This window comes from Nomascus leucogenys, chromosome 15 (assembly GCF_006542625.1).
Source record: "Nomascus leucogenys isolate Asia chromosome 15, Asia_NLE_v1, whole genome shotgun sequence".
Classification (NCBI taxonomy): Eukaryota; Metazoa; Chordata; class Mammalia; order Primates; family Hylobatidae; genus Nomascus; species Nomascus leucogenys.
In genome coordinates, this window is record NC_044395.1 from 81,361,442 (window position 1) to 81,377,246 (window position 15,805).

The 15,805-nt window shown below is 42.3% G+C and overlaps 1 pseudogene; it reads left to right on the forward strand.

The window, feature by feature from the left end:
* The first annotated feature begins 369 nt into the window (after positions 1 to 369).
* LOC100581194 overlaps positions 370 to 15,805 on the forward strand; it is a 43,833-nt pseudogene continuing 28,397 nt past the window's right edge.

Sequence of the window (15,805 nt, forward strand, 5' to 3'; positions counted from 1 at the left end):
AAATGGAGACGTAAACATAATATTTAGGGATGTAACAGTAACCACAAGAGCAATTTAAAACAGGAACTGTTGTAGCAAGTGAAAAGAGGTTGGTTTTGGGTAGGAGGACTGGGTTCAAAGAGGATTGAGGCAAGGAAATCTTTTTATGATGATGATGGTCTCTTGTCTTCTTTGATTGTATAACAAAGTATATATATATTGCCTAGATAATAAAAATAAAATATTTTAAATGGAACCAAAACTAATTTGGTGGTCTGACCTGTTGGTTAGGGGAGTTGGGGCTGGATAGAGAGGTGAAATCCACTCTGGCATGTCAGACTCAACAGTTTGATACAAAGTATCAGCTTTTGCTGTTGACCTTATTCAGGCATGAAAGGGGAACAAGAGGATTTCCAGGGGCTTCCAGTGGTCCTGGTGTCTCGGCCTTGCTGTGAAGATTTGGGTACAAGACAGGTGAGAGCTCAGGATAGTAAAGAGCATTCCAGAGGGAGTTTTCATAATTGAGTTTTATTTATTATTTATTTATTTATTTATTTATTTATTTATTTATTTTTGAGACAGAGTCTCGCTCTGTCACCCAGGCTGGAGTGCAGTGATGCAATCTCACCTCACTGCAACCTCCGCCTCCCAGGTTCAAGCGGTTCTTCTGGCTCAGCCTCCCTACTAGCTGGGACTACAGGCACATGCCACCATGCCTGGCTAATTTTTTGTATTTTTAGTAGAGACGGGGTTTCACCGTGTTAGCCAGGATGGTCTCGATTTCCTGACCATGTGATCCGCCACTCTCGGCCTCCCAAATTGCTGGGATTACAGGTGTGAGCCACCATGCCCGGTCCTGAGTGATTTTCATATCCTGTAGACGGCCTAGAGAAATGATCCTATCCTCCTCGAGTTACCTTAGAGAATTAAAGACACAACGTAGCTCTGGGGCACAGAGGGACCCTTCTGTGTCTTGGCCCTGTAACAAACCAGTCATGCTTCAGAGAGAGAAAACTTGACCTTGTCCTTGCTGCTTCTGGGGTTGGAGGAGAAATGTAACTCTGCGTTGGTTAGTCCAGAAATCTCTTTCCTACTGGTGGCTTTCACCACTTGTTCCCAAGTGTAGGTCTGTGGTGCATCTGCAATAAGTCCCAGGGAGCTTTATTGAAAGGACATGTCTCTGGGCACCATCCATGGAGATCCTAATGCTGTAGGTCTTGGTGGCATTGAGGAATCCACAGTGATTCTGATGTGCCCCAGGTGTGGGAGCCACTGTTCGAATCCAGTCTAGCTTATGTAGTCCTTACAACCGTCTTCAGAAATAGAAGACCAAAGTTCAAAAATGAATCGTTTTCCCCAAATCACACTTAGAGTCCATATTTTAAGCATATGTGTCTGCAGTGGTAAATGTCTAACATCCAGTTTTCTAAAAACAGACCTCCCTTCCCTCAAATGGGCCCTGATTTGGAGCTTTTGCCAAATTTTGTGGTGTAAATACTTTTATGTTGGATGATTTCAGGCTGCCAACAGGACATTACTGTATGTGGAATTGTCAAGAGATTCTCAAGGACACACAAATATTTCCACCATGTAGATACACTAGACATAAATAACCTTAAGAACATAGATTATATTAAACTGTGGTGAAATAATTAGGAAATAATACGTATTGCATGTTCATTGCATATTGCATATTCCTTGCCTTTGTAATATTAGGTATTTAACTAAGATTATATAATAAAAATTTTAATAATGCCTGAATTTGACAACCAGCTCTCAGATTTTCAGAAAACTTGATAATTGGTCCTCATGAGCTGATGCAGGGCAGCTGCAGCAGGGCCTGTGTGTCTGACTCCAAAGCCCTTGATACCAGTGTTTAATAACATGTGGTCTGTGGAATGCTGGTTCTTTAAAATCTTTCCTGAAACAAGATTTTAAAGAGTTAAATATGTTTGGGAAATGATACATGGTTAATTTGCTTCCTTAAAATCTACCACTTAGATGGACATATCATAGGCCCTAAGAAGTGCTGAGGTAATGAGACCTGTTAATTTCAATCCAATGTTTCCTTTTTCATGTAATAGCATTCAGCATCCTGCAGGATCATGTGGTTTTGTTTGTTTGCTTCTATTTCTTTTCTTTTTCTTTTTTTCTTTTTCTTTTTTGAGACAGGGCCTGGTTCTGTCCTCTAGGCTGGAGTGCAGTAGCATGATCTCAGCTCACTGCAACCCCTGCTACCTGGGCTCAAGCGATCTGCCTGCCTCAGCCTCTGGAGTAGCTGGGACTACAGGCATGTACCATCATGCCTGTCTAATATTTTCATTTTTTGTAGAGATGGGGTCTTGCTATGTTGCCCAGATTGATCTGAAACTCCTGGACTCAAGTGATCCTCCTGCTTTGGCCTCCCAAAGTGCTGGTATTATAGGCATGAGCCACTGCACCCAGCCATCAGTGTGTTTTAGAATTCACTTTGGGAAACGCAGTGCATTTGGGGAAGTCCTAGTAAAGTAATTAAAGCACTGACTCTGGAGCCAGACCACCTGTGTCTAAATCATGACTCCATCATTTACTAGTTGTGGGTCCTTGGGCAAATATAATCTTCCTGTCTCAGTTTCCTTTGAGCTATAAAACAGGAATAATAATAATAATACCTATCTCATATGGTTGCTGCAAGGATTAAATGAGTTTATATATGTGTAAAGTACTTAATGCAATCCCAGTCACCTAAACAATGCTATATGAGTACAAGCCATTATTGCTGTTGTTATTATTCTCATACTATTCAGCTTCCAGCCCAATCATTCCAGTCTCCCAGACTCTCAGATTTCCTATCAAGCTATACCAAAGAAGGCAACATGATGGCAAGGATGGGGCTGTTGACATTCCTTCCTGAGTTCAAAGCATTTATAGCCACACTAGAAAGGTTTAGAGTTTGCCATTTTCTTTCCAGAACTTGCCAACTGGGACTGTGATTTTAGATGTGCACACATTTAAATAAAGACTTCTTTAAATAGAAACCGTTTAGACGTCCCATGGCATTGGTTATAGAGAAATTTTCCCTTGGCATCAAGAAAATAACAGGCCTTTTCCTTCTGAGTCAGCATCATTGGGAGCAGGAATTGTCACCCTTCACGGAAGACTGGTCCAGGTTCTGACCTTCCCTAGTTGTCTCATGTCCATGGCTTTTTCCCAGTCAGATGAAGGGCATGAGCCCCTCCAATGCCTTGTCTTCTTGCCAACTTAGCTAATTGCATTCTGCCTTAGGAAAGGGATGAGGCTGACACCTCAGAACAGAATTCCACAAGAGTTGGTTTAAGAGAAGCTAGCGGTGACCTCACCCTAGTTTTGTGAATATATGATTTTATTTGAAAAAAAGTGATTTAGGTAAAAGGCCTAAAGAAGTCATTTACAAAAAGAAATATGAAAGGCCAAGAAAGATACAAATATTTCTAACCTCACTTATAATCAATGAAATGTAATAAAATCTAAATATGTTTCTTCTATTAGGATGGGCAGCCAGGCATGGTGGCTCACGCCTGTAATTTCAGCACTTTGGGAGGCTGAGGCGGGCAAATCACATGAGGTCAGGAGTCCGAGACCAGCCTGGCCAACATGATGAAACCCCATTTTAGTACAAATTTTGTACTAAAAATACAAAAATTAGCTTGGAGTCGTGGTGGGCACCTGTAGTCACAGCTACTCGAGAGGCTGAGGCAGGAGAATTGCTTGAACCCGGGAGGCAGAAGTTACAGTGAGTCAAGATCGCACCATTGCACTCCAGCCAGGGTGACAAGAGTGAAACTCCATCTCAAAAAAAAAAAAAAAAAAAAAGAAAAGAAAAGAAAGAAAGAAAAGAAAAGACAAAAAAGGATGGGCAAGGAGATTTTTGCTGATTTGTTTTGTTTTGTTTTGATTGACAAAAACTATAGTGGAGAAAGTGTGATGAAACTAGGACTCTCTTGCATGATGACTAGGACTACACAATCATCTTGGACCATTCTTGGATAACATGCAGTGTTGGAAATGCATATACCCTTTAATACAGCAATTTGACTTTAAGAAAGACAATTGGACACGTAAACAAAAATGTAAGTTCAAAGAAGTTTAAAACTAACAGTCTACATGGTAGGTTGAATTGTTCTGAATTCTCTTTTTTTTTTTTTGAGATGGAGTCTTGCTCTGTTGCCCGGGCTGGAGTGCGGTGGCAGGATCTCAGCTCACCGCAACCTCTGCCTCCCCATGGCTGCAGTGAGCCATGATTGCACCCCTGTACTCCAGCCTGGGCGACAGAGTGAGACTCTGTCTAAAAAAAAAATGAAATGTGTTGAAAAGTAGGAAGACACCCTAAGAAGGATTTGTTCATATATTTATTCATTCCCAAGTATTTATTGAGTGCTTACTTGCACTGTGCTATATTCAAGCAGATTACAGTGTGGTGATAGTGGGGTTCAAGGGATCTCCTGCCTCAGCCTCCTGAGTAGCTAAGACAACAGGCACACACCACCACACTTGGGTAATTTTTTGTATTTTTAATAGAGACAGGGTTTCACTATGTTGGCCAGGCTGGTCTCGAATTCCTGACCTCAAGTGATCTGCCAACCTCGGCCTCCTAAAGTGCTGGGATTATAGGCATGAGCCACCACGCCTGGCATTGGTCTCAATTGTTCACCCCAACCTGCAGTTACAAGTTCTCATCATAAGCATGGTCTCTTTCCCCATCCCTTGACTAGACTTGGCCATATGATGTGCTTTGGCTAACAATCTATGGGCAAAAGTGACATTAAGCCCAGACCTTAAGAGACCTCAAGTATTTCTGCTTTTCCTCTTGTGTTCCTATATTCTCCAAAAGAAAAGCATGTCCCAGTTGGCTCTTTGGTCTCAGAAAGAAGATAAGAGACACATGGAGGAGAGTCAGCTTTGCCAGCATATACACAGCAGCTATAAGTTGAAGCTAAAACATACACAGACGCACATACACACACACACACACAAATGTATATATGTATATATAAATGTAAATATATATACATATATATAAATGTAAATATATATATATATTTTAATTCTCATTTGAAGCCACTGATTTTGAGGACAATTTGTTATGCGGCAGTAGTTAACCAATACAGTCCATCAATAGAATATACTATATGTAATACCATAGTAAGCAGCCATTGCAAATGATTAAACGATCTATATTTTTTGACATTTGAAAAATCTGTCTACTTCATATGGTTAAGTGAAAAAAAATTGAGTTTCACTGGGTGTGGTGGCTCACGCCTGTAATCCCAGCACTTTGGGAGGCCGAGGTGGGCGGATCACGAGGTCAGGAGTTCGAGACCAGCCTGACCAATATGGTGAAATTCCATCTCTACTAAAAAATACAAAAATTAGCGTGGCATGGTGGTGTGTGCCTGTAGTCCCAGCTACACGGGAGGCTGAGGCAGGAGAACTGCTGGAACCCAGGAGGTGGAGGTTGCAGTGAGCCAAGATTGCACCACTGCACTCCAGCCTGGGTGACAGAGTGAGACTCCATCTCAAAAAAAAAAAAAAAAAATTGAGTTTCAGAGTATAATCTATCTAGGTACAATTACACATATGAACATGCACACACAGATAATAAGAAAGAATGTATCACAGTGGTTATTTCTGCATAATGGGAATCAAAAAATATCTTATTTTCTTTTCTCTGTAGTTTTGTATATTGCTTGATTTCATTTTTCAAAGACCATCCATCTTTTTTATAATTGGAGATATGGCAATGGCAATGATTATGATATGTACTGAGAAAATAAAGACTAGCATTTTTGGAATAAATAGAAATGTAGAGAGGAAAAAGGGACCCCATATTACATGGAGCCCCAAAAGGTGGATAGAGTTCAGATATGATATATAAAGAACTAGAAGTAGACATAATACTAGTTAACATTGATTTATTCTTACTCTAAGCCCTCTGGTAAGTGCACTATCTCTCATTTAATCCTCATAGCAACCCTGTGAGGTCATAATTTTAATTGTCCTATTCATTTATTTAGTTATTTATTTTGAGGCAGGGTCTCTGTCTGTCACCCAGGCTGGAGTGCAGTGGCACCATCTCGGCTTCCAAGGTTCAAGCAATTCTCCTGCCTCAGCCTCTCAAGTAGCTGGGATTATAGGCACGCACCACCACACCAGGCTAATTTTTGTATTTTTAGTAGATATGGGGTTTCACCATGTTGGCCAGGCTGGTCTCGAACTCCTGACCTCAGGTGATCCACACACCTTGACCTCCCAAAGTGCTGGGATTACAGGTGTGAGTCACTGTGCCCAGCCTAATTGTCCTTATTTTACAGAAAAAGGAACTGAAGCTCCAAGTGGATACTTTGCAGTAGATCACAGTCTAGATTTGAACCCAGGTCTCTCTGACTCCAGGACCCTTCTTCTTGCCAGTACACACGACTACTCACATTGCACGATTTGCACAGAGAGAGTGATCCAGAGGCACCAGGTATGGAATCCAAATACCTAAGATCTTATAGTGTGAGGGATAGTAATGCAAGTCTGATGGAGGGCATTATAGCACAGAGGACAGGCCACAGAGTCAGCTAGCATCAGAAGGCAAATCCTGTCTCCGCCCTTGGCAGACAAGCAATCGTGTACCAGTTACACGGCCCTCACTAACCCTGACTCATCCCTCCATGAAAACATAGAATAGATAAGAAATACCTCCTTCACAGTTACGAGAATCACTTCACTGTCTGACAAGTAAGCTGCCAATACATGGTTTAGTAATATTACTAATATCAGTAAAAAACACTTTGGAAACTGTAAAATGTTAATCAGATACTAATAATTGCAGTCTACAATTTTAGTGGACACAGTATTTAGGGGAAATTGAGCAAGTGAGCTGAGAAGAGATTTGAGTTGACTGAGACTGCACTAGAAAAATAGCGTTGAGCTAGATGAAGAATGTTTCATTAACGATTCATCAGAAATGTGTTGAGGCTGGGCGTGGTGGCTCACATCTGTAATCCCAGCACTTTGGGAGGTCTACTGGGGGAGATTGCTTGAGCTCAGGAGTTTGAGACCAGCCTGAGCAACATTTTTTTTTGTAGAATACAAAAATTATCCAGGCACGGTGGTGTGCACCTGCGGTCTCAGCTACTCATGAGGCTGAGGTGGGAGGACCACCCAAGCCAGAAAGGTAGAGGCCACAGTGAGCCATGATTGCACTACTGCACTCCAGCCTGGGTGACAGAGTGAGACTCTTGCCTCAAAAAGAAAGAAGTGTGTTGAAAGGTAGGAAAACACCCTATGAAGAATTTGTTCATATATTCATTAATTCCCAAGTATTTACTGAGCACTTACTGCATGCCTTGCACTGTGGTATATTCAAGCAGATTACAGTGTGATGGTAGTGGGGAAACAAATTTTAATCAAGTGATCACACAAATAAATGTAAAATACACCTGTGATAAATGCAAAAATAAGAAGGACGTAGGGTTATGGAGCATAGTGCAGGAAAATGTTTACTGAGAAAGTGATGTTTCAGCTGAGAGCTGAAGGATAAATAGAAATTTAAAAAGGAGTTTAGTAACAGGTTGTTATTTTGCAGATGAATGGATCAGCATTCTGACAGGGAATTTATATTTAGCTGTGTAAATCAGAGGTTCTCAAATTTGAGGGTACATCTGAATCATGCGGTGGGCTTGTTAAAACACCGATCGCTGAGCCTAACTCTCAGTTTCCAATTCAGCAGGTTTGGGGTGGGGCCCATGGAAGGTGCAGATCTAACAAGTTCTGAGGTGATGCTGTTGCTGCTGATCTGGGGACACACTTGGCTGATCTTTGGGCCACTGCTCTAAATTAACACGCACAACACCTCTTGACAACTAATAGAAAATGAAACGTGAGCAACTTCTAACAAATGTTTTCCAGATTGCTCACCACAAAAATCAATTTTCAAAGCCTTTTGGTTGGAATGTTTTTACACTAGGTTGAATGTTAACATTACACGTTCAACCTTTCAATCCTTATTGAAAAAATAAGAACTAAAAAATCAAAACAAAAATGCCACTGTAATCGTAGAATCGCCCTGCAGTTAGCTCTGGGTGAACAAATGTCAAAGCAATGTAAACAATGCTAATGGAATATTTGAAGGGAAAGAATGAGCATCTGGCCTCCTAGACTGCAGTGGAATGGAAAGGAGTTTTGGCGTCCAGAACGAGACAAGAGATGTGCTGGGAGGAGAGGGTTCATTTTGGATGATGCTATCATTTACAGCATAGGAATTCTGTTCCTTGGAGGTTGGGGGAAAGGGAAACTGCAAACTGTCAATTGCTAATATATTTTAATGCTTCAAAAATCTATTTTTAAGATTACACCAGTAATGCATGAATATATTGCCCTTCTAAACAAGTTAAATCAGTATAGAGCTGAGCCTCCCAACACTAATTCTGTCCCCTTCCCAGAAATAATTTATTATATCCATTTGGTCTTTCAGTTTCCAGACCCCCTTCTAGGCAGTTTTGAGGAGAACAATTGATTATTATTTCATGTAATGGTATTACACTCTATGTATTCTACAATTTATTTTTTAAAAACTCATTGTGAAGTCATATGGATTTTCCCTGTCAGTACCATAACTCCATCATATTCTTTTTAATTTTTTGCATATAATTGCAAAACATAGAATTAACAAGATTTATTTATAGATGTTCGTTTAAGCTGTTTCCTACTCTCTGCAGTCTGTTATATTTTAGTGACAACAAACAACGTTGGCATGAACACTCTTGTCTGTGCCCCCTTGTAGGCCTATGTGGGTGCTTCTCTAAGGGATAAATTGGGAAAGATAACCACAGAGTCACCGGAATTTGAATATTTTTCATTTTAACAGATAATGCCAAATTGTTCTTCTATCCCCGTCAACAGAGCCACTGCTTTCTTATACATTTGCCAATAATTAATATTACCAAATATTTGTTACCAAACCTAGTGTTGAAAAAATAGCATTTCATTCATGTTTTAATCTTCATTTCCTTTGTTGCTAGTAAATTTGAGCATGTTTTCATATTTTCGTCATTCATTTGTGTTTTCTTTGCTGTGAACTGCCTAGTTGTGATCTTCTCCTCCTTATTCTTTATGTAATCTAGACACTAGTCTTTTTTTCTCTGTGTGTGCTACAAATACTTACCCCCAGATGTTTTTATTTTGACTTTATGTCTTTTATCATGGAGAATTTTTAAATTTAGAAATTAGGCCGGGCGCAGTGGCTCACGCCTGTAATCCCAGTACTTTGGGAGGCTGAGGCAGCTGGATCACTTGAGGTCAGGACTTTGAGACCAGCCTGGCCAACATGGAGAAACCCCATCTCTGCTAAAAATACAAAACATTAGCTGGGTGTGGTGGCTTGTGCCTGTCGTCCCAGCTACTTGGGAGGCTGAGTGCCACTGCACTCCAGCCTGGGCAACAGAGCAAGAGTTGGTCTCAAAAAAAAAAAAAAGGAAATATTCACTTTATCATTCTTTTCCCTTTAATATTTTCATATCTGTGTCTTGTTTAAGAGAGGCTTAACTTTCATCTTCAACGATTCTGCACCCACTTATGTGGATTACCTTTAAAACCAATAAGTCGTCTAGGCAGACTTGATCTTACAGATTGTTGTAGCCTAGTCATGTCATTTTACAGATAGCAAAACAGAGGCACAAACAGGACATGTGATGTGTAATACCAATACAACTCCACTGACCCCGTAGCTGGGTGACAGAGCCAGCCCTTGAACCCAGATTAACAAATTCTAAAGAAGCAGATTCTAAATTCTCCCCTGATGCATCTGCTGTGACTTTTAAAGCTAACACAGGCGCACCTGATTTGGAAAAGTGTCTACCAAAGCTGGCGCTAGAGGCCACGAGGCCAAAGGGCTCAGGGGAGATGCACACCCTTCTTCAAGCCAGGCTTGAAGCTCACTTATGAGGAGCCAGTGTGGCTCCAACATGTACCAGCTCTATGACCTTGAGGAAGTAATGTCCTGCCTCAGTTTCCTCATCTGCTCTCTAGAGATCAATAATGACATATGCCACAAAGCACTGTTGTGAGTTTAAATGAAATGAGTCTGTATAAGGACTTATAATTTATGTCCAAAAACATTAGCTATTGTTTGTTAATGGCAATAACAACACAATACCATTCTTCTTGCCTGTTTCTGAAAACTTGCATAAATTGGTTTTCTGAGGCCTCCCAGGTTTATGGGGTTTGGGAACCTCTTGTCCACTCCTCCATATCCTTCCAGGCCACCTCATACTCCAGGCACTGTGTGACGACCAGTTCCTCACAGACCTTCAGCCAGCTTTGAGCAGGTGCATCTGTAATGCCTTCTCTTGGGTCACTCCTCATACCTTCACTTCCTGCCCCAGGCCTTTTCTGACTCTCTGAGTGGGACACCTGAGAACTTGCTGGAAGCATGGGGCACTTAACACCCTTGGGGGCACTACTGACAATATGGAACTAAAGCTAATAGATAAATTCATCCCTTTTATCCCCTGCAGGCCAATAGGCTCTCAGAAACTCCCATGAATCAAGGAGCGCCAACCCAACAACACACCCTTGTAATGATTCTCCATTCTTTTTTATTTTATTTTATTTTATTTATTTATTTATTTATTTATTTTTGAGATGGAGTCTCGCTCTGTTGCCCAGGCTGGAGTGCAGTGGCATGATCTCAGCTCACTGCAACCTCCACTTCCTGGGCTCAAGTGATTCTCCTGCCTCAGCCTCCTGAGTAGCTGGAATTACAGGCAGCCACCACCATGCCCAGCTAATTTTTATATTTTTAGTAGAGATGGGGTTTCACCCTGCTGGGCAGGCTCGTCTCAAACTCCCGGGCTCAAGTGATCTGCCCGCCTTGGCCTCCTAAAGTGCCAGGATTACAGGCATGAGCCACTGCGCCTGGCCGTGATTCTCCATTCTATGTTTCACTTCCCCTTGTCTCTGCCTCCTGCTCCTCAGGATCATATTCCCAAATCACCTACCTCCACACAAGCATGGATCTTATGCTCTGTTTTCAGGGAACCCAGGCTAAGATCTAATGAATTTGTAGTAACTAAATTTTCACCTGTCCTTGTCTCTAATACAGGACTCAGCCTCTGCACCCTAATTTAGTCCCCTCCTCCTCCCTCACTATTTCTGGGAATCTTCAGAGCCAGCTCACCTGCTTTCATGAGGTTTCCTCGTGTTCTTTGCTCTGGCACTCACTGAGTGACACTGATTGAGAAGCCACTTAAGGTGCTATCATTGAAGGAAGAGAAAGACCCTCTCATATTATTTTATATTGTTTTATACTCAGTACCTGTTTTAAGAAAAAACAACAAGGAAGTAAAACCAAAGACAGGCAGCCCGGTGCCAGGCCCAAAACCAGTAGCTAAAAATCAACTCATAACTTAGAAACCTATGTTATTCATAGATTCCAGACATTGTATAGAAGAACACTGTGAAACTCCCTGCCCTGTTCTGTTTCTCTCTGACCACCAGTGCATGCAGCCCCTGTCACGTACTGCCTGCTTGCTCAAATCAATCACGACCATTTCATGTGAAATCTTTAGTGTTGTGAGCCCTTAAAAGGGACAGAAATTGTGCATTTGGAGAGCTCGGATTTTAAGGCAGTAGCTTGCCGATGCTCCCAGCTGAATAAAGCCCTTCCTTCTACAACTCAGTGTCTGAGAGGTTTTGTCTGCGGCTCGTCCTGCTACATCATATCCCTTGAGATCCTAACTGTGTCTTACTCAGCACACATTCCTCCTCAAGGCACTGTCTTCCCGTGTTCCCAAACCTGCAGCCCTGTGGAATCAAGGCAGCACTGCATTCCTGGAGTGCTCCCTGAATGAAGCCACACGGCAATAGTAGAACACACGGGAAGGAGGCTTGTCCCCCCGTACCCTTTGTATTAGTCTATGTTCACGTGCTAATAAAGATATATCCAAGACTGGGTAATTTATAAAGAAAAGGGGTATGACTGAATCAGTTCCACATGGCTGGGGAGACCTCACATTCATGTTCCTAGAAGAACAAGGGATGTCTTACATGGTAGCAGGCAAGAGAGAGCTTGTGCAGGGAAACTCCTCTTTATAAAACTGTCGGATCTCATGAGACTTATTCACTATCATAAAAACAGCTTGAGAAAGACCCACCCCCATGATTCAATTACCTCCCACTGGGTCCCTCCCATGACACGTGGGAATTGTGGGAGCTACAATTGGAGATTTGGGTAGGGACACAGCCAAACCATATCACCCTCTCCTGTCACCTGGTCCCTTAAGCAGGCTGCTTATGCCTCATGTGCCCCATGAAAACAGCTCCTCCAGCCTCTGCCTGTGCTCAGTAGGGCTCAAACACAAGTCTATGGGACCAAGCTGGGGACCAAGAGCTGAGCAGACACCCCATTCTATCCTCCCCAACCCTGTCTTGCCCTCAACTCCAGCCAAATGGCACTTTGCAGTATGAGGCAACCCAACTTGTGCATTTACCAAACATACCTGAATCCCAATTTGGACTTTAGCTGAGTTCCCTGGTATGCTTGAAAGGTGAAGGTCCCCCCATGAATTTTACTGCAGCTGTTTATCAGCACCTGAGTAAGAATTGTTTCCACTGAGGCTGAAACAGAACCTGGCAATTCTCATTCACCCTTAAGGACTTAGCTCGGCTATTATGGTCCCCAGTGACTTCCTTGCACTGCTTTCCAGGCAAGGCTGGGAGCTCCTTTTGATATTCTGATAGGGCTGTGGAGGATGGTAACTCCCATCTTACTATGTTGCAACTTGCAAGCTTTTGTAGTGCTGATGCTCCTGTTAGACTGGCCCAATCTTGATTGTCATTAAATTTCCAGTTTACAGCCTGGCATGTCTATACCCTCAGAACATGTTTGTCAAATGAATGAATGAAACAAGGAGACATTGAGATCTGGGAAGTGGGAGCATCATTAACAAATGGGTTCAAGCTCAGACTGGCTCAGACGGGCACATTCACACAGAGGCACCTAAATGCGGGCTTGTTGATGGTTGGTGCTTTCTGCTAGAGTATAAGCATCAGGACCACAAAGACTCTTGTTTACTGCTCTTTCCCCTACCTAGAACATTGCTTGGAACATAGAGGCCCTCAATTGACATTTATTGAAAAAGTGAATGAAATACAGGTGTATTTCCATCTGTCTTCTCTCCAGAGACACTAACTGGCTTGACTTTTTGTGATTTCTCCCCCATCCTGGGGAAGAGATGGGCACGGAACTAATCTTTCTTCCCCACCCAAGAGAATGGTGGACAGTGGCTGCAGTTTTGCAGATGAAGCCTGGGCCTCAAGGTCAGACAAGCCAGAGGAGCAGGGCAAGCAGTCACCCACAGTCACAGTACTCTGGCTGGGCTGAGGGCAGGTGAGAACTCAGCCATGGAACTGAAACTGGAGGCAGAAGGTGGAGAGCATTATGACATTTTTCTTTTGATTTACCGCTTTTGTAAGAAGTGGCGCATGTACCCGAGAAGTATGAAGATAAGGTAAAAACCACTACAAATACTGCAATCCCAAGACACTACTGTTAACACTATGATGAATATCCTTGCAGGCACTTCTGTATGCATGTGCAGACACATGTGTGTGCATATATTAGGTTATATTCAGCTATAAGTGACAGAAAACCAAAACAACAATGATGTGACCATGATAGAAGCTCATTCCTCTTTCACATGGAAGTCTGGGTGGGAGGCTCAGGCCTAGCAAGGCACTCCATAATGTCAGTCGCCTAGACTCCTTCTGTCTTGTTGCTAAATTGTAGGTAGCCTCCACCTCATGGTCCACAGGACAGAATTTGCAGTCTAGGAAAGAGAAAGGAACAAAACAAGAGAAAGGGGTGGGGGTGGGGCAACAGGAATACGTGTTGCTCTTGAGGAAGCTTCCACATATTTCTGCTTACATCCCATTGGCCTGAACCAAGTTACATGGTCATATCCAGATGCAAGGGACTTGGGAAATATAGCCATGTGCCCAGTTAAAAATCCTATTAGTGTGAAAGAAGAGAGGAGTAGATATCCAGGGGTGTCTGGCAATCTCTGTCACAGTCACAGTGTCTATGCAATATTACATAATAGGATCACAGAAACAGTATAATAGTGATAAAGATTAGAAGTCTGGAGATAATTATAGGTTGAAATCTGGTTTAGACACTATTCAATTTCCTTGTCTGTAAATTAGGGATTATAGCAGAACAAACCTATTTCATAGGATTGTTGTGAAGATTGAATGAGCTAATGTATGTAAAAGGGCTTAGCATGGTGCATGACAGTAAGGGAGTAAGCTCTCAGCAAAGTCAGTTACTACATTTTCTGCCTTTTTTTTATCCTCACCAATATAACACCAATAAAGTTCTATGTTATCATCTATAGATTTCCTTGTACTATCTTTGTTTTTTTTTTTTTTGAAACAGAGTCTTGCCCTGTCACCCAGGCTGGAGTGCAGTGGCGCAAACTCGGCTCACTGCAAGCTCCGTCTCCCGGGTTCATGCCATTCTCCTGCCTCAGCCTCCCAAGTAGCTGGGACTACAGGCGCCCGCCATCACGCCCAGCTAATTCTTTTATATTTTTAGTAGAGACGGGGTTTCACCAGGTTGGCCAGGATGGTCTCGATCTCCTGACCTTGTGATCCGCCCGCCTCGGCCTCCCAAAGTGCTGGGATTACAGGCTTGAGCCACCGCGCCCGGCCCCTTGTACTATCTTTTTAAATGGTTGCACGTGGTTCCCTTATGCAGAGAGAACATTATTTAATTTGTTCACCACTCATTGCCACCATAGATTGTTCTTAATTTTTGCCATTATCAACAATCCTTGCATCAACATCATTTTGTACTTGCATGATTACCTCCTTACAGTAAATTCCTATCTGTGAGGTAGCTGGGTCAAACACATGTGTATTTTACATGCGACAATATATTGCCAAACTTAGGCAAACAGCTAGCTTCTGAAGACATTGGAGCATTCCAGTTTAACCAACAGTCTTTGGGTACCTACCAGATGCTGAGCCTTGTGCTAGAGGCTAGAGAGGGTCCAAAGATAAATTAAGACATGTCCTGCAATTAGAGAGAAAATAACTGCTAGAGTTTATTTAAAAAGAAAAAAAAAAACTCAGGATGCTGTGAATGCTGATGATGAGGCTTGAGCTAGGGTGGGGGTATAGAAGGGTCTCCCCAAGGAAGTGCTATTGCACATGGAAACTGAAGCCCAAAACATGTGTGCATGGATGGGGAGGAGAGGATTGGAGAAGAAAAGTATACTCTAGGGAACAAGAATATGTAGGGGAAAGTTGGTGTGATGGCTAAGAGTATACATTCTGGAGCCAGGGTATCTAGGTCCAAATGATGGCCCTGCCACTGCTACCTAAGAATGACTTCTCTGTACCTCAGTTCTCTAACCTTTACAATGGGATGATAGTAATTTTAATAATAAGGTTATTGTGAAGATTGAATAAGTTAATGCACAGAAGCACTTAGACAAGCTCCTGGCAGATAGAAAGCATACTGTATCAGCTAATATCAATACTTTCATCTTCTTGTCTGCTTGAAAGTATTTTTTTATTTTAATTTTTATTTTACATTCTGGGGTACATGTGCAGGATGTGCAGATTTGTTGCGTAGGTAAATATGTGCCATGGTGGTTTGCTGCACTTATCAACCCATCACCTAGGTATTAAGCCCAGCATGCATTAGCTATTTTCCCTAATGCTCTCCCTCCCCCATCCTCCCCCAACAGGCCCCAGTGTGTGTTGTTCCCCTGTTGTTCAGGGACCCTGAATGGAGTGACTGGCTAGAGCTGAGGCA